Source organism: Bombina bombina, chromosome 5 (genome assembly GCF_027579735.1).
Source record: "Bombina bombina isolate aBomBom1 chromosome 5, aBomBom1.pri, whole genome shotgun sequence".
In the NCBI taxonomy this organism is placed as follows: Eukaryota; Metazoa; Chordata; class Amphibia; order Anura; family Bombinatoridae; genus Bombina; species Bombina bombina.
In genome coordinates, this window is record NC_069503.1 from 501508725 (window position 1) to 501530322 (window position 21598).

General features: G+C 45.1%; 1 long non-coding RNA gene across 1 annotated transcript in view; it reads left to right on the plus strand.

The window, feature by feature from the left end:
• The window catches only part of LOC128659397 (uncharacterized), an 81332-nt gene that overhangs the window by 30774 nt on the left and 28960 nt on the right, over window positions 1-21598 (plus strand). Inside the window, exons 4-5 of the long non-coding RNA XR_008402360.1 lie at window positions 17199-17305; window positions 20349-20495. This is a non-coding gene — a long non-coding RNA (uncharacterized LOC128659397). The remainder of the gene's footprint in view (window positions 1-17198; window positions 17306-20348; window positions 20496-21598) is intronic.

Sequence of the window (21598 nt, forward strand, 5' to 3'; positions counted from 1 at the left end):
CTGAAGCCTTTGGACATGTGCCTATTCTAAATTGAATTACTTACTCTAGCATGGCATTTCATTTCCGTATATTTTCAAAGGCTGCTTAACAGCATAATTTACTTTTTTTCTCTCCTGATAGTCCCAACATGGTTACTGGCAGATGTTATAGTGAGCTCTCTGCACATGGTAGCAACTGTAGTTTGCGGACACTAAGAGCGGTCCGCACCTGCTCCTGGTGCCCGTGACTACAGCTGTAAAGCTATGGTGGGGCGTAAACTGTTCCTGAAGCCTTTGGACATGTGACTAGTCTAAAATTAATTACTGACTCTAGCATGGCATAAGGGATTAAATGCCTATCAGTTGTTACCAGCAGAGAGGAACTTAACATAACGTTAACCTTTAAATAACTATAAGGAATAAATAAGACCCAGAAACTGATTGTGGGTAACATTTTTGACCGTCATGGGTCAAAACATTTATTAACTGAATAACTTCTGAAACTGAATCAACAGGCAAGATGGTGGCAAGAACTTATCACTAAACATAACCCAGCGCTGCTGGAGGTAAATGGCCCAAAACTGAAACTGCTGCAGAGAGGGTCTCTGCTCAAGGAAATGCTACTGAGGGGTGTCGAGCTCTTGTGACCCACCCACAAGGGGAAGGAGGGGCACCCCACGTGCACTTGGGGACGTCCACCCCTCTCACTTTCAGATCAGTCATCGCTCACCCCTTTTCGCCCTTTCCTACGCAACAGGGCCGCTACCTCCCGCCACAAGATAGCATGAAAATGATACACTTGCCACCACCCTAACCAACCACAACCTGCTTATAGGCGGGTTACTATAGAATTCTTAATATCAGCAATAAAGATATCTAGGGCTACGTTCTCTAGGTGAACCCTATCCCTCCTATAGTACTGAAGCTTGTCGGCCATGATGGAATCGTGCATGACAATGAATCCTCCCACCCCTGTAACGGTCTTGCCTACTGAGGCATTTATCTTTTTTCGCACCCTATAGGCTGCACTGTGACTAGCCATGTGTCGCCATTCCAGTCTGGGAATAATATTGGACCACCCTATTTTAACGTTCGGGATTCTAGTCCTTATCCATGCATTCCTGGCCTGCATGAACTTTATCAATTCTAACACTGGAATGGCGCCAACATTGTTACCCCTAAGGTTGATGATCAATATGTGAGGCTTACCCCAGTGTACCAGGGCCTCAGATATAAGGGGGGCTAACCTAAGCCAACACATACCCCGTTCCCCCAACCATCTAACTAATGCCTTATGGGAAGGGAACCCCAGGGATTGACCTCCGGGCAGGGATAAGCAATGGATGCAGGCCCAATGCACATATGAGTGTCCCACGATCCACACTCTCTTGGCGCCTTTTGGTGCACCTGCAATGACAAACAGTGTAAAAAACACAAACAAGGTAACTGAACTAACATTAAACAACTGGGCGAACATAACCACGGTACCTATTAGAACGCCATCTACCCAAATGCCGAATAGCTTCCGCCGAGGAGTCTGTCAGAGCAGCGTTAGTTGCGGCCCCTTTGCAAAATGAGTGGGGAAGCTATCCTAGTGACATGTAAACCTGCTACCGCCAACGCCTTTGCTAAGACCTTGCAGAACTGGTAGATGGATAACGCATACCCATTGGCATGCATTAATAGGGACCCCGGGTTTGCGGGCCTACATTCCCAGAATTGGGTCAGGGCAAAAACTGGGCAACATGACCCCAAAGTCTTGGGCATAGAAATCCACACCCCTTTGCCCTGCTGATCTGTTTTTGAACGGGGCAGATACAGCAACAGAGAATCCGCTGAAAACCATAAATGATCAGTCAACAAGCCCTTGTCAACCTGTGTTTTAGAAGGGGATACTAATTTGCTTACCCTGACAGCTGCAGAATAAGCAAGGACGAAAGCTGCACGAAATAACAAACTCATATTGCGTAGTGCAAACCTGCCATAACGCCTCGACCAGCCGCTCGAGCCGGGCTAAGGTAATGGGCTCTCTAGGGTCTTTATGCTGGGGTTGCGATCTCCCCCCCCCTTTCACCACCTGCCATACAAAAATGAACTAGTTGGGTCAGGCATGCCCATGGTATGAAAGAAAAACGACAATGCCACTAGCCGAGAGTGAATAGCTCCATGACGAGCCCCCGACTGTCTAAGAATCACCAGCCAGTCACACAATGTAACCTGTGTTGCCGCCTCCACCTCCAAATTCCGGTCTTGACACAATCGTTCCCATTCGTCCCACAAGCTAAAGTAAGAATGCCAGGTTGATGGGGCTAGAGAAGCTCGGACTACAGGGAGCAGGGATATCCGTGACTTAGAAGCTGCCAAAGAAAAGCAGGACAGGGTAAACGCTCCGGAGCAGCATTAGGTGCAAGACGTCTGAAAGTCACCCAATAAAACCGCGACAGAGCATCAGCAAGGACATTATTAACCCCGGGGACATGTTGAGCTTGAAATTGAACGTTAAGCTCTAAACAGCGCAACACCAGGCGTCTCAGCAGGCAAACCACCACAGCGGATGTTGCTGATAAGATTGTTTACCGCGTGAACAACTGAGGTTGTTCATCCAGAAAACCGTCTTATTTGCAAAGCATGCCCCCCCCATAATTCAACTGCTAACCCTATCGGGAAAAGTTCTAATAGGATGAGGTTCCGTTTCAAACCCGTCTCTTTCCAGTCTGAAGGCCAAGGACCTGCAGACCATAGCCCTTGAAAATAAGCCCTGTAGCCTTTGGACCCCGCTGCATCTGTAAATAAGTGTAATGATTGGCTGGATGTAGGGGGTGAACGCCAATGACGGATGCCATTAAAATTTTTCAAGAAGTCCTCCCATACCTGCAAATCAGCCCTCATGCCATCAGTGATCCCGATTCTCTTTGAAGGTGAGGAAGGACCCTTTAGTTTACTTTCCAACCTTCTGTTAAAAACGCTCCCCATGGGAATAACTCTTCCCGCAAAATTAAGGAGGCCTAGCAAAGATTGAAGTTGGCGGAGGGAAATAAAACGACTGGCAGAAATTGATTGGACTGCTAATAACATAGATTGTACTTTGTCAGGAGGCAACCTGCACATCATCGCCTCTGTGTCAATTTGAATACCCAAAAATGTGAGGCAAGTGCAAGGGCCCTTGGACTTATCTTCGGCAATGGGGACCACAAATTGCGACATAAGATCTCTCATGGTCTGCATGAGATGCTTGCAATCCTGCGAATGCCTTCTTCCTACTAGGAGAAAGTCGTCAAGATAGTGAGCTATGAAATCACCCACCTACTGGTTAACTGCCCAATGCAGGAAAGTACTAAATGTCTCAAACAGAGCACATGAAAGGGCGCAACCCATAGGAAGGCAACAATCAACATAATAACCACCTTCAAACTTAATTCCCATAAGGTGAAAAGCTGCTGGATTTAACGGCAGCAAGAGGAAGGCAGCCTCAATATCTAATTTCGCAAGTAAGGCCCCCCTACCAGCCGACCTCACCAACTCAAGAGCACTATCGAACGAATGGTACTTTACTGAGCTCAGATCTGGGTTAATGGCATCATTAACAGAACTGCCTCTGGGGTGAGAGAGATGCTGGATTAAACACAATTTACCATCTTCCTTCTTTGGGACAACCACCAAAGGAGACACCACTATATTTGGCAGGGCGACGGAAGGGAAAAGGCCAACAATCCTTCCCAAACTTATTTCTTTAGTCAATTTAGACTTAACTACCTGTGGAAACTGATAAGCAGATTTCAGGTTTCTAAGGCAAGAGGCCCCCTTAATACCCTGAATTATGGGAATATGAAAGCCATGAGTGAAACCATCTAGCAACAACCTTGCTGCGTGATGGTCTGGACACTTTGTAACAGTAGCAAATCTGTTTGTGGCTCTACCCATTGGAACGTCCTTTTTCTTTGGGCATTTGTTGCCAGAGTGTGGGCCCCCGCAGAACTTACAGGAATGACGAAAGGTGCAGGAGCTACCCCTATCGCATTTGCCCTCTTGAAATGTCCAACAGGCACCTCCCTTACGTTTACCCTTTGGGGAACAAAAGGACTGGCCAGGGGCGCCAGTGGATGTGGAGGAGGAAGCATGAGAGCCCAGGCACTGCCAAAGATGGGTATCGGTGTCAAACGTGAGCACCGGGTTCCCAGCCATCTTCTGCCTGAACTCTGAATTATAATCCCTCCATGCACCATCACCATACCTCCTCTGTATCCAGTGTATGTTATCTGTATATTTCAAGATAGCATGGCACTGACTGGGGTGTTTTTCTAAATAGCATGACGAGTATACTCTGAAACAAACCAGCCATTCATCAAATGTCTCCGGGGGCTTGAACCTTTTAGGACCAGTGCCATCAGAGCTCCTCTCCTGTCTGTAAGCTTCTACCAAAAGCTTGAAGACATTAACATATTTTCCTTGCTGAATTTTCCTGACTGTTTTAGGTTCCAAGTGTCTATGCAATGAAGGGGTATAGGCTGGCAATAAAACACCGTGTAAGGCAACATTTTGCTCTGAAATGAGGCTAGGTAAAGGGCGCTCAACTATTTGGCCTGGAATTTCTGGGGAATGTTCCACTAATGCTAATTGCTGCTGCTGCTGACCAGCCCTTTTAAAAGTACCCCCTTGGAATTCCTGCCACATCTTTTTCACCATTGAAAACATACGTTTCTGCCCCTTAGTTTTAAGCCCTAATGAAGTGTCACTGTCAGTCTGATTCTGTTAAAGATAATTCTGACATGTCAGGTCGGTCATGTTTAAATCCCCTAGTCTTACCATCCGCAGATGATGCCGCTGCCTGACTTGTGGCCACTGCTGGGTTGTCTCTCCCTGGTTCACCACCTGCTGTCTGGAGAGTTGCTGCCGCTGGACCTGGATTATCCTGCGCTCCTACTGGGTTAGGTGCCAGGAGCGAAGCATTTGCCTGAACAGGGACCGCAGGCAAAACGGGATCAACTTGAGCAGCATCCTGCAAAATAGATAAGATTTCGTGAGCACAACGAATACACTAATAGTGGAAGGATTAGCATTCTCTACTCTCAAAGCCTCATTTTCAGTTGTATTAGTATGTGACCTTGCATTGTACCCTGACACACTCTGGAACTGAGGTATGGGATTATTCTGCCCCGACCTAACATTGTCCGTAGTAGATGATGTGATACTGTCTCTAACGTTAATGGGAGGGTTCTGGACATTCATACCATCAATACCATTGGTCCCTGATGCACTGGCTAATGTAATAATATTATGTTGCCCATTCACACTATCAGGTGCAGTGTTAATAGATACATTCATCATATCATTCATAACTGGAACCTGTATGGCTGTCTGTGGTGATGCCCTAGTAGTTACACATACATTTCTCACATTGTGTGACAAAACCTCTTTAGAAAGGCCCCCGCAGTATTACTGCGTTCATGTGTATCACCAGCTATCACGCTGCTACAAACTGCATCACTCTTATTAGCCGCGTACCACTCATTCCCTTTCTCCCTTAGCTGCATTCTCGTTTTGTATAACTGAGTATATGCTCCCCTATCACCTTTAGAAAATACCCCTTTTGACACCTTATAGCGAGTGGCACCTCCATTTCCCCATGATACATTTACCCCAGTGTCTTTTCTATTTGATGGTTTACTTCCTGAGGCCCCGCCCCTCCTAATTGCCACTCTTGTATTGCCCCTTGTTTGAACACTTTTTGCCCCTCTAATTGCCCCCATGGAGATAGGCAATCGTTTCCCTACCGGTGTCCTCTTATGGTGCTCACCTGCGTTGTGCACAAGAGGACCCGGTCAATTGCCTCCATCTCCTTCCGTGTCTGGGCGCGAATGCGGTGTTATGGCGTCATTGGAAGGGGCGGAGCTTCCTACGCCAACATCCGGAATAGCCAATGAAGATGCCGCTTGGAGGAGCCATGGCCGCCGCCAGGGACGCGGGGAAGGAGGAAACCGCAGAGGCTGCCGACGGAGGGATCGCGTCGAACAACGATGTCACGGGCGCTGCAGGTAAGTTAATAGGAGCTATAGCAGGTACTACGTGACCAGGGCCTACCACCGACGCATCATTACTTATTGGGCCATGCAGACAAGAATTCTGATTTTGCGGGGCCCCCACTGGACCACCAATATTTAGGCCCTTGTCTCCACTATTATGAGAAGGGCCAGGAGGGTTATTAACAATGTAGGGGGCAGGGTAACCCGTGGCAACCGACGCTGTGATTGAAGTAGGCCGTGGCCTAGCTAATGGGGTATGTAACAGTGTATGTGACTCTACCCTACTGTCAAACAACACTGGGGACCGAAGCTCCATTTGGCAAACCACCTGAGGCCCCTGAGCAACCCCCAAACCAGTATCAATGCCCCCATATGCACTAGAGGCCTCCTCGGTGGCATAGGCCAAATCAGTGCAGTCACTGACCGCATGGACATCAGCCACTGTTGTATCTGATCTGGGAATGGTGCTATGTGTTGCATCAACTGCATATGTGTATTGTGTTGCTGGGACAAAATCATCTAACTCCTCAATATTAACCATATCACTTATCTGCTTTTCTTTTCCAGGTTTTTAGAACGTCAGGGCCTGGAATCGCTTTGGAGGAAGTCTGGTTCTTCTTGGACGCTGCATGTAGAAGTTTAGAATTCACTGCAGGAACAATGAAAACGTCTCTGCTCCAGGATCCAGGAAGAAGAGGGCCAGGAAGCTGTGCTGCTCACTTTTAAGGTAAGAAGGGGAGCTCCTCCCTACACTAGCAACATTGTTGCAACTAGACCCCAGACTGCCCTCTTCTCCTATCTCACTCCTTCCAGCATTAACCCTAAGCTTGTCTCAGTCCCATGCTAGTCCATCCACTGTCTTTTTATTCTCCCCCCCCCCCCTATTTTCAATAGCTGCTTAACAGCATAATTTACTTTCTTCCCTCCTGATAGTCCCAACATGGTCACTGGCAGATGTTATAGTGAGCTCTCTGCACATGGTAGCAGCTGTAGTTTGTGGACACTAAGAGCAGTCTGCACCTGCTCCTGGTGCCCGTGACTACAGCTGTAAAGCTATGGTGGGGCGTAAACTGTTTCTGAAGCCTTTGGACATGTGACTAGTCTAAAATTAATTACTGCCTCTAGCATAGCATTTCATTTACCTATATTTTCAAAGGCTGCTTAACAGCATAATTTACTTTTTTCTCTCCAGATAGCCCAAATATGGTCACTGGCAGATATTATTGTGAGCTCTCTGCACATGGTGGCAGCTGTAGTTTGCGGACACTAAGAGCATTCCGCACCTGCTCCTGGTGCCCGTGACTACAGCTGTAAAGCTATGGTGGAGGTGTAAACTGTTTCTGAAGCCTTTGGACATGTATAGTCTAAAATGAATTACTGCCTCTAGCGTGGCATTTTATCCCCCCCCCCCCTATTTTCAATAGCTGCTTAACAGCATAATTTACTTTTCTTCCCTCCTGATAGCCCCAACATGGTCACTGACGGATGTTACAGTGAGCTCTCTGCACATGGTGGCAGCTGTAGTTTCCGGAGCAGTCCGCACCTGCTCCTGGTGCCCGTGACTACAGCTGTAAAGCTATAGTGGGGGTGTAAACTGTTTCTGAAGCTTTTGGACATCTAACTAGTCTAAAATTAATTACTGCCTCTAGAATGGCATTTCATTTCCCTATATTTTCAAAGGCTGCTTAACAGCATTATTTACTTTTTTCTCTCCAGATATCCCCAACATGGTCACTGGCAGATGTTATAGTGAGCTCTCTACACATGGTGGCAGCTGTAGTTTCCGGACACTAAGAGCAGTCCGCACCTGCTCCTGGTGCCTGTGACTACAGCTGTAAAGCTATGGTGGGGGTGTAAATTGTTTCTGAAGCCTTTGGACATGTGACTAATCTAAAATTAATTACTGACTCTAGCATGGCATTTTATTCCCCCCCCCCCCCCAGTTTCAATAGTTGCTTAACAGACAGTGGAGGGACCAGCATGGGACTGAAACAAGCTTAGGGTTAATGCTGGAAGGAGTGAGATAGGAGAAGAGGGCAGTCTGGGGTCTAGTTGCAATAATGTTGCTAGTGTAGGGAGGAGCTCCCCTTCTTACCTTAAAAGTGAGCAGCACAGCTTCCTGGCCCTCTTCTTCCTGGATCCTGGAGCAGAGATGTTTTCGTTGTTCCTGCAGTGAATTCTAAACTTGTACATGCAGCGTCCAAGAAGAACCAGACTTCCTCCAAAGCAATTCCAGGCCCTAACTTTCTCAAAACCTGGAAAGTTGATGCAACACACAGCACCCTTCCCAGATCAGATACAACAGTGGCTGATGTCCATGCGTTCAGCGACTGCATTGATTCGGCCTATGCCACCGAGGCAATGGTCAGGCCTTCTGGCGAGGAGGCCTCTAGTGCATATGGGGGCCTTGATACTGGTTTGAGAGTTCCTCAGGGGCCTCAGGTGGTTTGCCAAATGGAGCTTCGGTCCCCAGTGTTGTTTGACAGTAGGGTAGAGTCACATACACCGTTACATACCCCATTAGCTAGGCCACAGCCTACTTCAATCACAGCGTCGGTTGCAGTGGGTTACCCTGCCCCCTACATAGTTAATGACCCCCCTGGCCCTTCTCATAATAGTGGAGACAAGGGCCTAAATATTGGTGGTTCAGTGGGGCCCCCGCAAAATCAGAATCCTTGTCTGCATGGCCCTATAAGTAATGATGCGTAGATGGCGTCGGCGGTAGGCTCTGGTCAGGTGGTACCTGCTATAGCTCCTATTAACTTACATGCAGCGTCCGTGACATCCTTGTTCGCAGCGATCCCTCCGTCGGCAGCCTCTGCGTTTTCCTCCTTCCTCCGATTCCTGGCGGCGGCCATGGCTCCTCATAGCGTTCCCCTCCAAGTGGCATCCTCGTCGGCAATTCCGGAAGTGGGCGAAGGAAGCTTCGCCCCATCCGGTGACGTCATAACACTGCATTTGCGCCCAGACATAGAAGGAGATGGAGGCAATTGACCGGGTCCTCTTGTGCACAACGCAGGTGAGCACCATAAGATGACACCGGTAAGGGGAACGATTGCCTATATCCTTGGGGGCAATTAGAGGGGCAAAAAGTGTTCAAACAAGGGGCAATTAGGAGGGGCGGGGCCTCAGGAAGTAGCGCATCAAATAAAAAAGGCGCTGGGGTACATGTGCCACTCGCTATAAGGTGTCAAAAGGGGTATTTTCTAAAGGTGATAGAGGAGCATATACTCCGTTTATAGAAAACGAGAATATAGCTAAGGGAGAAAGGGAATGAGTGGTACGTGTCTAATAAGAGTGACGCAGTTTGTAGCAGCGTGATAGTTGGTGATACACATGAACGCAGTAATACTACGGGGAGCATTTCAAAACAGGTTTTGACACACAATGTGAGAAATGTATGTGCAACTACTAGGGCATCACCACAGACAGCCATACAAGTTCCAGTTATGAATGATATGATGAATGTATCTATTAACACTGCACCTGATAGTGTGAATGGGCAACATAATATTATTACATTAGCCAGTGCATCAGGGACCAATGGTATTTTCTGGTATGAATGTCCAGAACCCTCCCATTAATGTTAGCGTCAGTATCACATTATCTACTACAGACAATGTTAGGTTGGGGCAGAATAATCCCATACCTCAGTTGCAGAGTGAGTCAGGGTACAATGCAAGGTCACATACTAATTCAACTGAAAATGAGGCTTTGAGAGTAGAGAATGCTTATCCTTCCACTACTAGTGTATTCGTTGTGCTTGCAAAATCTTGTCTATTTTGCAGGATGCTGCTCAAGTTGATCCCGTTTTGCCTGCGGTCCCTGTTCAGGCATATGCTTCGCTCCTGGCACCTAACCCAGTAGGAGCACGGGATAATCCAGGTCCAGCGGCAGCAACTCTCCAGACAGCAGGTGGTGAACCAGGGAGAGACAACCCAGCGGCGGCCACAAGTCAGGCAGCGGCATCATCTGCGGATGGTAAGACTAGGGCATATATACATGACCTACCTGACATGTCAGAATTATCTTTAACAGAATCAGGCTGACAGTGACACTTCATTGGGGCTTAAAACTAAGGGGCAGAAACGTATGTTTTCAATGGTGAAAAAGATGTGGCAGGAATTCCAAGGGGGTACTTTTAAAAGGGCTGGTCAGCAGCAGCAATTTTTTAGCATTAGTGGAACATTCCCCGGAAATTCCAGGCAAAATAGTTTAACGTCCTTTACCTAGCCTCATTTCAGAGTGAAAGGTTGCCTTACACAGTGTTTCGTTGCCCGCCTATACCCCTTCCTTGCATAGACACTTGAAACCTAAAACAGTCAGGAAAATTCAGCAAGGAAAATATGTTAATGTCTTCAAGCTTTCGGCAGAAGCTTACAGACAGAAGGAAAGGAGCTCTGATGGCACTGGTCCTAAAAGGTTCAAGCGCCCGGAGACATTTGATGAATGGCTGGTTTGTTTCAGGGTATACGCGTCATGCTATTTAGAAAAATACCCCAGTCAGTGCCATGCTATCTTGAAATATACAGATAACATACACTGGATGCAGAGGAGGTATGGTGATGGTGCATGGAGGGATTATGATTCAGAGTTCAGGCAAAAGATGGCTGGGAACCCGGTGCTCACATTTGACACCACTTATACCCATCTTTGGCAGCGCCTGGGCTCTCATGCTTCCTCCTCCACATCCACTGGCGCTCCTGGCCAGTCCTTTCGTTCCCCAAAGGGTAAACGTAAGGGAGGTGCATGTTGGTCATTTCAAGAGGGCAAATGCGATAGGGGTAGCTCCTGCACCTTTCGTCATTCCTGTAAGTTCTGCGGGGGCCCACTCTCTGGCAACGAATGCCCAAAGAAAAAGGACGTTGGTAGAGCCACAAACAGATTTGCTACTGTTACAAAGGGCACCAACTCCGGTGAGGGTTCACGCCCTTGAGCCTTGGCTGCGCCATTACCCAGACCGTCGCGCAGCAAGGTTGTTGCTAGACGGTTTCACTCATGGCTTTCATATTCCCATAATTCAGGGTATTAAGGGGGCCTCTTGCCTTAGAAACTTGAAATCTTCTTATCAGTTTCCACAGGTAGTTAGGTCTAAACTGACTGACTAAAGAAATAAGTTTGGGAAGGATTGTTGGCCCTTTCCCTTTCCGTCCCCCTGCCAAATCTAGTGGTGTCTCCTTTGGGGGTTGTCCCAAAGAAGGAAGCCAGTAAATTTTGTTTAATCCAGCATCTCTCTCACCCCAGGGGCAGTTCCGTTCAGTTAAGTACCAATCGTTCGATAGTGCTCTTGAGTTGGTGAGGTCGGCTGGTAAGGGGGCCTTACTTGCGAAATTAGATATTGAGGCTGCCTTCCGCTTGCTGCCGTTAAATCCAGCAGCTTTTCACCTTATGGGAATTAAGTTTGAAGGTGGTTATTATGTTGATTGTTGCCTTCCTATGGGTTGCGCCCTTTCATGTGCTCTGTTTGAGACATTTAGTTCTTTCCTGCATTGGGCAGTTAACCAGTTGGTGGGTGGTGATTTCATAGCTCACTACCTCAATGACTTTCTCCTAGTAGGAAGAAAAGATTCGCAGGATTGCAAGCTTCTCATGCCGACCATGAGAGATCTTATGTCTCAATTTGGGGTCCCCCTTGCCGAAGATAAGTCCAAGGGACCTTGCACTTGTCTCACATTTTTGGGTATTCAAATTGACACAGAGGCGATGTTGTGCAGGTTGCCTCCTGACAAAGTACAATCTATGTTACTAGCAGTCCAATCAATTTCTGCCAGTCGTTTTATTTCCCTCCGCCAACTTCAATCTTTGCTAGGCCTCCTTAATTTTGCGGGAAGAGTTATTCCGATGGGGAGGGTTTTTAACAGAAGGTTGGAAAGTAAACTAAAGGGTCCTTCCTCACCTTCAAAGAGAATCGGGATCACTGATGGCATGAGGGCTGATTTGCAGGTATGGGAGGACTTCTTGAAAAAGTTTATGAAAAATGTAATGGCATCCGTCATTGGCGTTCACCCCCTACATCCAGCCAATCATTACACTTATTTACAGATGCAGCTGGGTCCAAATGCTACGGGGCTTACTTTCAAGGGCGATGGTCTGCAGGTCCTTTGCCTTCAGACTGGAAAGAGGGAGGGGTTTGACACGGAACCTCATCCTATTAGAACTTTTCCCGATAGGGTTAGCAGTTGAATTATGGGGGGGGGCATGCTTAGCAAATAAGATGGTGGTTTTCTGGACGGACAACCTCAATGTTGTTCACGCGGTGAACAATCTATCAGCAACATCCGCTGTGGTGGTTTGCCTGCTGAAACGCCTGGTGTTGAGCTGATTAGAGCTTAACGTTCAATTTCAAGCTCAACATGTCCCCGGGGTTAATAATGTCCTTGCTGATGATCTGTCGCAATTTGATTGGGTGACTTTCAGACGACTTGCACCTAATGCTGCTCCGGAGGGTTTACCCTGCCCTGCTTTTCTTTGGCAGCTTCTAAGTCACAGATATCCCTGCTCCCTTTAGTCCGATCTTCTCTAGCCCCATCAACCTGGCATTCTTACGTTAGCTTGTGGGACGAATGGGAACGATTCTGTCAAGACCGGAATTTGGAGGTGGAGGCGGCATCACAGGTTACATTGTGTGACTGGCTGGGGATTCTTAGACAGTCGGGGGCTCGTCATGGAGCTATTCACTCTCGGCTAGCGGCATTGTCTTTTTTCTTTCATACCATGGGCATGCCTGACCCAACTAGTTCATTTTTTTGTGAGGCAGGTGGTGAAAGGATGGGGAAGATTGCAACCTTAGCATAAAGACACTAGAGAGCCCATTACCTTAGCCCGGCTTGAGCAGCTGGTCGAGGCGTTGCGGCAGGTTTGCACTACACAAAATGAGTTTTTGTTTTTTCGTGCAGCTTTCGTCCTTGCTTATTCTGCAGCTCTCAGGGTAGGCGAATTAGTATCCACTTCTAAAACACAGGTTGACAAGGGCTTGTTGGCTGATCATTTACGGTTTTCAGCGGATTCTCTGTTGCTGTATCTGCCCCGTTCAAAAACAGATCAGCAGGGCAAAGGGGTGTGGATTTCTATGCCCAAGACTTTGGGGTCATGTTTCCCAGTCTCTGTCCTAACCCAATTCTTGGAATGTAGGCCCGCAAACCCGGGGTCCCTATTAATGCATGCTAATGGGTACGCGTTATCCATCTACCAGTTCCGCAAGGTCTTAACAAAGGCGGCAGCGGTAGCAGGTTTAGATGTCACTAGGATAGCTTCCCACTCCTTTCGCATAGGGGCCGCAACTAATGCTGCGCTGACAGGCTCCTCGGCGGAAGATATTCGGCATTTGGGTAGGTGGCGTTCTAATAGGTACCAGGGTTATGTTCGCCCAGTTGTTTAATATTAGTTCAGTTGCCTTGTTTGTGTTTTTTACACTGTTTGTCACTGCAGGTGCACCAAAAGGCGCCAAGAGAGTGTGGATCGTGGGGCACTCATATGTGCATTGGGCTTGCATCCGTTGCTTATCCCTGCCCGGAGGTCAATCCCTGGGGTTCCCTTCCCATAAGGCATCAGTTAGATGGTTGGGGGAATGGGATATGTGTTGCCCTAGGTTAGCCCCCCCTTATATCTGAGGCCCTGGTACGCTGGGGTAAGCCTCACATATTGATCATCCACCTTCGGGGTAACGATGTGGGCGCCATTCCAGTGTTAGAATTGATAAGGTCATGCAGGCCAGGATTGCATGGATAAGGACTAGAATCCCAAACGTTGATAGGGTGGTCCAATATTATTCCCAGACTGGAATGGCGACGCATGGCTAGTCACAGTGCAGCCTATAGGGTGCAAAAAAAGATAAATGCCTCAGTAGGCAAGACCGTCACGGGGGTGGGAGGATTCGTTGTCAAGCACGATTCCATCACGGCCGACAAGCTTCAGTACTATAGGAGGGATAGGGTTCACCTAGAGAACGTAGCCCTAGATATCTTTATTGCTGAAATTAAGAATTCTATAGTAACCCGCCTATAAGCAGGTTGTGGTTGGTTAGGGTGGCGGCAAGTGTATCATTTTCATGCTATCTTGTGGCGGGAGGTAGCGGCCCTGTTGCGTAGGAAAGGGCGAAAAGGGGTGAGCGATGACTGATCTGAAAGTGAGAGGGGTGGACGTCCCCAAGTGCACGTGGGGTGCCCCTCCTTCCCCTTGTGGGTGGGTCACAAGTGCTCGACACCCCTCAGTAGCATTTCCTTGAGCAGAGAGCCTCTCTGCTGCCGTTTCCATTTTGGGCCGCTTACCTCCAGCAGCGCTGGGTTATGTTTAGAGATAAGTTCTTGCCGCCATCTTGCCTGTCCAGTTTCAGAAGTTATTCAGTTAATAAATGTTTTGGCTAGTGAAGGTCAAAATTCAGTAAGGACAACCCAGGTTGTTCACCAAAAATGGGCCGGCATCTAAACTTACATTCTTGCATTTCAAATAAAGATACCAAGAGAATGAAGAAAATTTGATAATAGGAGTAAATTAGAAGGTTGCTTAAAATTTCATGCTCAATCTGAATCATGAAAGAAATTTTTTTTGGGTACAGTGTCCCTTTTTAAGCATTATTTACTTTCTTCCCTCCTGATAGTCCCAACATGGTTACTGGCAGATGTTACGGTGAGCTCTCTGCACATGGTGGCAGCTGTAGTTTGTGGACACTAAGAGCAGTCCGCACCTGCTCCTGGTGTCCGTGACTACAGCTGTAAAGCTATGGTGGGGCGTAAACTGTTTCTGAAGCCTTTGGACATGTAACTAGCCTAAAATTAATTACTGCCTCTAGCATGGCATTTTATTCCCCCCCCCCCCTTATTTTTAATGGCTGCTAAACAGCATAATTTACTTTCTTCCCTCCTGATAGTCCCAACATGGTCACTGGCAGATGTTACAGTGAGCTCTCTGCACATGGTGGCAGCTGTAGTTTCCGGACACTAAGAGCAGTCTGCACCTGCTCCTAGTGCCCGTGACTACAGCTGTAAAGCTATGGTGAGGCGTAAACGGTTTCTGAAGCCACTGGACATGTATAGTCAAAAATAATTAATTGCTGCCTCTAGCATGGCATTTCATTTCCCTATATTTTCAAAGGCTGCTTAACAGCATTATTTACTTAAGAGATAAACTTCCTTATTCGTCTTATGTACCCTAGAAATGATAAACCAATAAACACACAACAACAGGTTTTGGACTAAAGACCGGTCACGTTTATTATAAATAAACCTTTTAGATTAGGCTATTTAAATATGCCAACTTAGGCAACTTACTAATAATAACACAAAGAACTGTATAAAGTTCTTAGCAAAAATTGATGACGGCAATGAACTAGCTATTCTAACCCCTACTGACAGACAGCCAGGGCCCTAAACGGTGTTTGCAGCGCTATTAGAGTTATTTGTCCTACGATTCGTAGGGGGGAGTAACCCCTAGGTCAACTCGGCACCTAGCGGGCGTCGCCTCCCCCATCCTAGGGCATCACTCTTCTCTCTCCCTGCCCGCTCTCTGGGCCCTGACCGACCGCCAGCGAAGGCATAAAAACATCCAGCCTAGGAAGGCGACCCCCTCAAGCGAGTCATAAAACACGCCTGAACAGGTGGAAGGCTACAATTAAAACCTGGTTTTAAAATGCTAGTTCACATAAACCTACTCACGCCAGGGTAAACCCTAACTTTACCGCTATGAGCTGCCACCTCTTCATCGAGGGGCGGGCGGGGAAAAAACTCCTTTGAAGTCTGGATCCAGGAACAAAAGAGGGCCGGATAAACTGCAGCCAGGACCTATAAAGGTAAGCAGAAACACCCACCCCCACACTTGCAACACTGTATCACCTAGTACCCTCTAGACTTCAACTCAGTTATCCCTTAATTTTGTTACAGCCCCACTAGAGGGCCCTCCACTTCCATTATTCTCTCCAGATAGCCCCAATATGGTCACTAGCAGATGTTATAGTGAGCTCTCTGCACATGGTGGCAGCTGTAGTTTGCGGACACTAAGAGCAGTCCGCACCTGCTCCTGGTGCCTGTGACTACAGCTGTAAAGCTATGGTGGGGCATAAACTGTTTTATGAAGCCTCTGGACATGTGACTAGTCTAAAATTAGTTACTGCCTCTAGCATGGTATTTTATTTCCTCCTATTTTCAATGGCTGCTTAACAGCATAATTTACTTTCTTCTGTCCTGTTAGACCCAGCATGATCACTGGCAGATGTTACAGTGAGCTCTCTGCCCATGGTGGCAGCAGTTTTTATGGACATGTGGAGCAGTGCGCGCCTGCTCCCTGTGCCCATGGATACAGCTGTAAAGCTATGGTGGATTGTTAATGGTATCTTGACGCCTATGAGCATGACATTTTAAAATTAATTTTATTGCCTCTAATATGGCATTTTCCCTTTTTCCCCCTATTTTTCATTGTAAAGTTTCTGACATTATAGTCTATATTACAAAAAAAGATAGCCTAATGCATTTTCTCCTATTAAAGTACTGTTAAAACCCATCATGGTCATTGGTAGATGTTGCTGTGAACTCTGTCATGGTGTCAGCTGTGCTTGTGAACACTTGGAGCAGTCCGCACCTTCTCCCAGTGCCCATGAGTACAGCTGTAAGGCTATGGTGGATTGTAAATGGTCTCTGAAGCCTTTAGACATGCAGTTAAGATATAATAATCCCTAAATATATCTATTTTAATGAAAATTATATATTTCCATTAACCTTTTTACACAACAGCTTAAAAAATGACATAGGTCCCATGCAAGCCCAACCCAGAAAATGCACAGCTAACATTCATGGTAAACTCTATTCTGTTGCATTTATTATTCCTCTGTCACTGCCTATAATTACCAACTCTTTACTAACCCAATTACTGATGCTTTTATACCATTCCACTGAGACCTCTTGGTTTATCTTACTCTTCTTTCCCTTCTAATGCTGTTTTTATTTGTGTTGCATTTATGAAATTATGATATGGAGCGACTGTTAGGCTGTAGTTTTGGAGCATTTGGTCATATAACCAACAACTTAAACCTATAAATCTCCTTATATATTGTACAGCCCAGAATATAGACCTTAAGACTTTATGTTCATATTAAAGGTTCTTTCTTCTAATTGTTCTCTGATTTTCTGCTTGAGTATTAACTATAGGCAAGGCAAATCTATCACAATGTCCTGTTTCTTACATTAAATAGTTTAGTTTTCTAATCTGCAGGTGATGCTAAAGTTAACAGATCTACAGCACCAGTTGACATACAGCCAACACAACAGTATCTAGTTCATTGTCAAAAGAAATGTTTCTGTGCCTCCTTTGTTAAAAAGGTAAGTTAAATTGTTGTAAAATACATTCAATTCATAGTATTTGAGCTGTGTTTCTTGTATAACAGTAGATCATTTTTGTTGCACATATATTATCATAGTATAATTGGTGATAACAGTCAAACCATTACATGCTCTAATTTGTTAGAACATGGCTTTTTAAGACTAGCGACCCTGCATTACTGTGTGTTTAACCTGCAAAGAGGTAAACGCAGAGTAGAAGTACTTCTTCGGACCAGCATAGCAGTGCTGGTCCCAATTGGTAGCGCTAGTTAAACATCTGAGTTGTGCTACTGCTTGGGACTAGTAGTACTCTGTGCGACTTTAAATGTGTTTAACTCTTTGCAGATCCTAAACAATAGCAATGGAGCATGTAATTGTTAACACTAACAATGCTGTCCTGCTGAAGATCCACAGAACACTGCTGGTCCCAAGCAGAAAGCTCTACTGAATGGGACCAGCACTGTTCTGGGGATCCCAAGCAGTAGCTGCAGGGTCACTAGTCTTAAAATGATATATTCTAACAAATGAATGTCATTTTACCTCTAATGTCCCCTCGTCCTTGCAGTGTCTTTTTTGTGGTATGACTGTACTTTTAATTTTAATAGACTTTTATCCTTAAAGGAATAGGGAAAGCAGTTGCTAGTCCTAGTGTATAGCTATCTTGTCTCTTAAAGGGGCATAAAATATGTGCTGGGGCAATATAGCTACTTTTATCTTAGTAACCAAAAAAAAAAAGTTTTAGCTTCTTAAGCAAAATTGACCTGATCTCAGAGCCTAGGCAGCTTTTTATTAATGTAAATGTTCAATGTACTTGCTTGCACATGGGATCATAACAGCCAGTGGTAAAAAAATAAACTTAAATGGATTGGATAGAGCATGATATTTTTAAACAACTTTTCAATTTGAATTCTGTTATCAATTTTGCTTAGTTCTCGGGGTATCCTATTGTTAAAGGGACAGTCTACACCAGAATTTTTGTTTAAAAAGATAGATAATCCCTTTATTACCCATTCCCCGATTTTTGCATAACCAACACTGTTATATTAAATATACCTTTCACCAGTGGCGTATTTAGGTTTTGTGCTGCCCTAGGCACTCAAAAATCTGCTGCCCCCTCATTCCCCCCCCCCCACCCCCCAGGTTTTAGGCTTTTTTTTTTAGCTATAATATTTTTTTGGTCAGGGTGTAACATTTTTCTTATTTTTATGTCTTTTTAAGTAGATTTTTTACCAGGGATTGCATTCACTCAGGTGGGTTGATTTAAACCTGAATGCATATGCAGGGTGATAAAAAACTATTGTATATGCAGGGACACAGTCAGTACTAAGTAACCATGTGAAATTAAAATACAAAATCACTAGTAATTGCATGACTCTAGGCGAAATTACAGCGTGGGGCTCCTACGTAGAACTAAAAATATTTAACATTTTTTAAAAAGGTGCAATGCACTAAGCTACACACACAAACAGATATACATGCACACACATCCATACACGGATGCATAAACAGATACATATATATAAAGGTTCACACACATACAGATACATGCACACATGTACATACAAAGTAATGCTGACAAAATTGGAATAGGGCACACAGTGAAAAGGTTAAAAAGGAGATCCACCTGCATTAATCAGAAACCTATATTTAGAGAATCCTATTGCATCTCTGTAAGCAAATTATGCTGTTGGTTGGCTGCAAGTCCCTGGATGGGGAAGTCAAAACTACTACTGTCTGTTCTACTTCTACAAGGGAACTTGTCAATAGAAAAACTAAAAGTGAAGGAGATAAATGATCTACCTGCTGTGTTAGAATCTGTCTCTAACACTAATGGGATGGGATCTGCTCATGTGGACCAGAGACCTGCTGCTGCCTCACATGGAAGTTTACACTTTAGGCTGCCCCTGCCTCCTACATTTGTGATTCCACAAAGAATAGTCTTTTGTTTGTTTCTTAGATGCTTTGATCACCCGTGTGCAGGTTACTGTGCGCAGCAATCAAAGCATCTAAGAAAAGTAAAATTGAACACACGCTCGCTGCCCCAACCGTCACCCTCAAAGTTGTTTTCCCTGCACAAGTTTCAGCGATACCTCAGCTACCACTGTTATTGAGTACATTGAGTGGCCAATCTTACCTGTGGGTCAGTAAGTATTGCCATGCCACCACTGCTTCCCCTGTAGTATATCCCTCTCTTCATCTCTTTCGAGTTGACTGATTAACACGCCCCCTCATGCTGACGTTCACCCCAGTTCTCTAAAAGCCCACATGCTGTAGCGCTCAGTGTACTGCATGTGATGCAAGCTTTTAGAGACAGGGGATAGGGTAGACTGGCCAGCACTGACAATAAACTGAAGTGGCAGTGCAGCGGTAAGCTTGCCACTGATTACACAATGCGGTGCTCAATAAAAATTACCCCCAAAAAACCCTGCCCAGCGCTGTTTAGTAGGGAACAATGCCGCACTTTTCGCCTACCCCAAATCTTCCGCCCTAGGCCCAGGCCTTGTTTGCCTAGGCCATAATATGCCCCTGCCTTTCACCTTGGATTGCCTTGTATCTAAGCCTCTGCAGCCTGCCCACTTATTTCAGTTCTTTTCACAGACTTTGCATTTTACGTGCACATTCTTGGGCTCCTTTCCCCTGACTTGAAAGTTGTTTATAATTATATACTGTTGCTGAATCATGAATGTTTAATTTATAAGTCAAGTATCCTAGAGCTACATTTTAAAACCATGTTCAAGTTTAAACATTACTGTATTTTCTTATGTGTTGTAATTTATTTTTCTTTCTGTGTCACTTTTGTTATGTTAATATATACAGCATTGTGAAACAGATGTGAATAGCCACAGAAAAAGATAGAAAATACTTTCTTTCCATGACCTTTTAGACAGATATTGGGGAAAAAGTGTTGCTCTGTACATGGATGATCATAGTATTTTGTTGTTTATCATGCAGTGCGTGAAGCACACTTCAGCCCCCCCTTCTCGGTTCTTGCCTTTTAGGAATAACAAAAAAAAACATATTACTCTTTGTTTCCTCTCAACAGATCTAGCAATGTGACGAGAGAGGCCATAAAGTACAAAAAGCGCTCTTCAACTGTGTCTGCTGAATAACTGCGTCTGTGCAATCACTACTGGCAGCTGAGATGAGGTGTAGAATGTTGACAAAAAGCTCACATCCAGGCAGCAAGTTGGTAAGGACAGACTGGAGCTACTGTTGCCTTTCTCATTTTTTTTTTCTTTGTCTCCTGTACATCTCCCATGAACATTTGCTCGAGGTTATCCTGTCAAGCTACTGTTTGCTGCATGAAAAGGACACATCTGCTGCTCAAGATCTGCTACGTCATTTTGCTCCACAAGATGAGACTTTGTTGGGATTGTTACGTAAAGCGATCGTGTTGGTGAGTTTTACATTTGTTTGTGCCTACACCATTCAAGCATACCACGGATTCAACCAGATTCGTCAATCCTCAGACATGATCAGAACGCCACTTTGGTAAGTTTAAAGTACACGTTGCATTCTGCACATGCTGAAGTGTTCACAGAACGCAGGAGCAGACTGTTCTTACTGCCTGTGATCATGGAAAGAAAAAATATTTAAGTATTGGCTTTTTTTAACAGTGTTTATGCAATATTTTTGTGAATAATTATGTATATTGTTGTTATGCATAGTTTTTATGTTATGTGTAGTATGGTAACCATGCACACATTTAAATTCTGTGTCTGCTGAAGTGTTCATGGACAGTAAGTGTAGAGTGCAGACTGCTCTCACTGTCTGATCATGGGAAGCTAATCAGATTGCAATTTGTTTGTTTGGTTATCTATTGTACTATATTTTGTATAATGTATTATGTATATTAATATCTTTATTCTGTATAATATGTTATGTATTATGTATATGTAGTATGTTCTGTATCATATTTATTATTATATTTAGTATGTTTATTCTGTATATGATATGTATGTTATGCATAATTAGGGTGACCATATTGTCACTTTAAAAAGGGACGCATATGAAAAATACATATGTCAGGGCTGTTTTCAGGGCTGTTTAAATAAATTTTTTGTATAAGAACCCTGACATATGTATTTTTCATATGTGTCCCTTTTTAAAGAGGCAATATGGTCACCCTATGTATAATGTTTTTTATTATAATTTCTAGTATGGTAACCATGAACACATTTTAAATTCTGTGTCGGCTGAAGTGTTCACGGACAGTGAGTTTAGTGTGTGGACTGCTCTCACTGTCTGATCATGGGAAGCTAATCAGATTGCAATCTGGTTATCTATTGTACA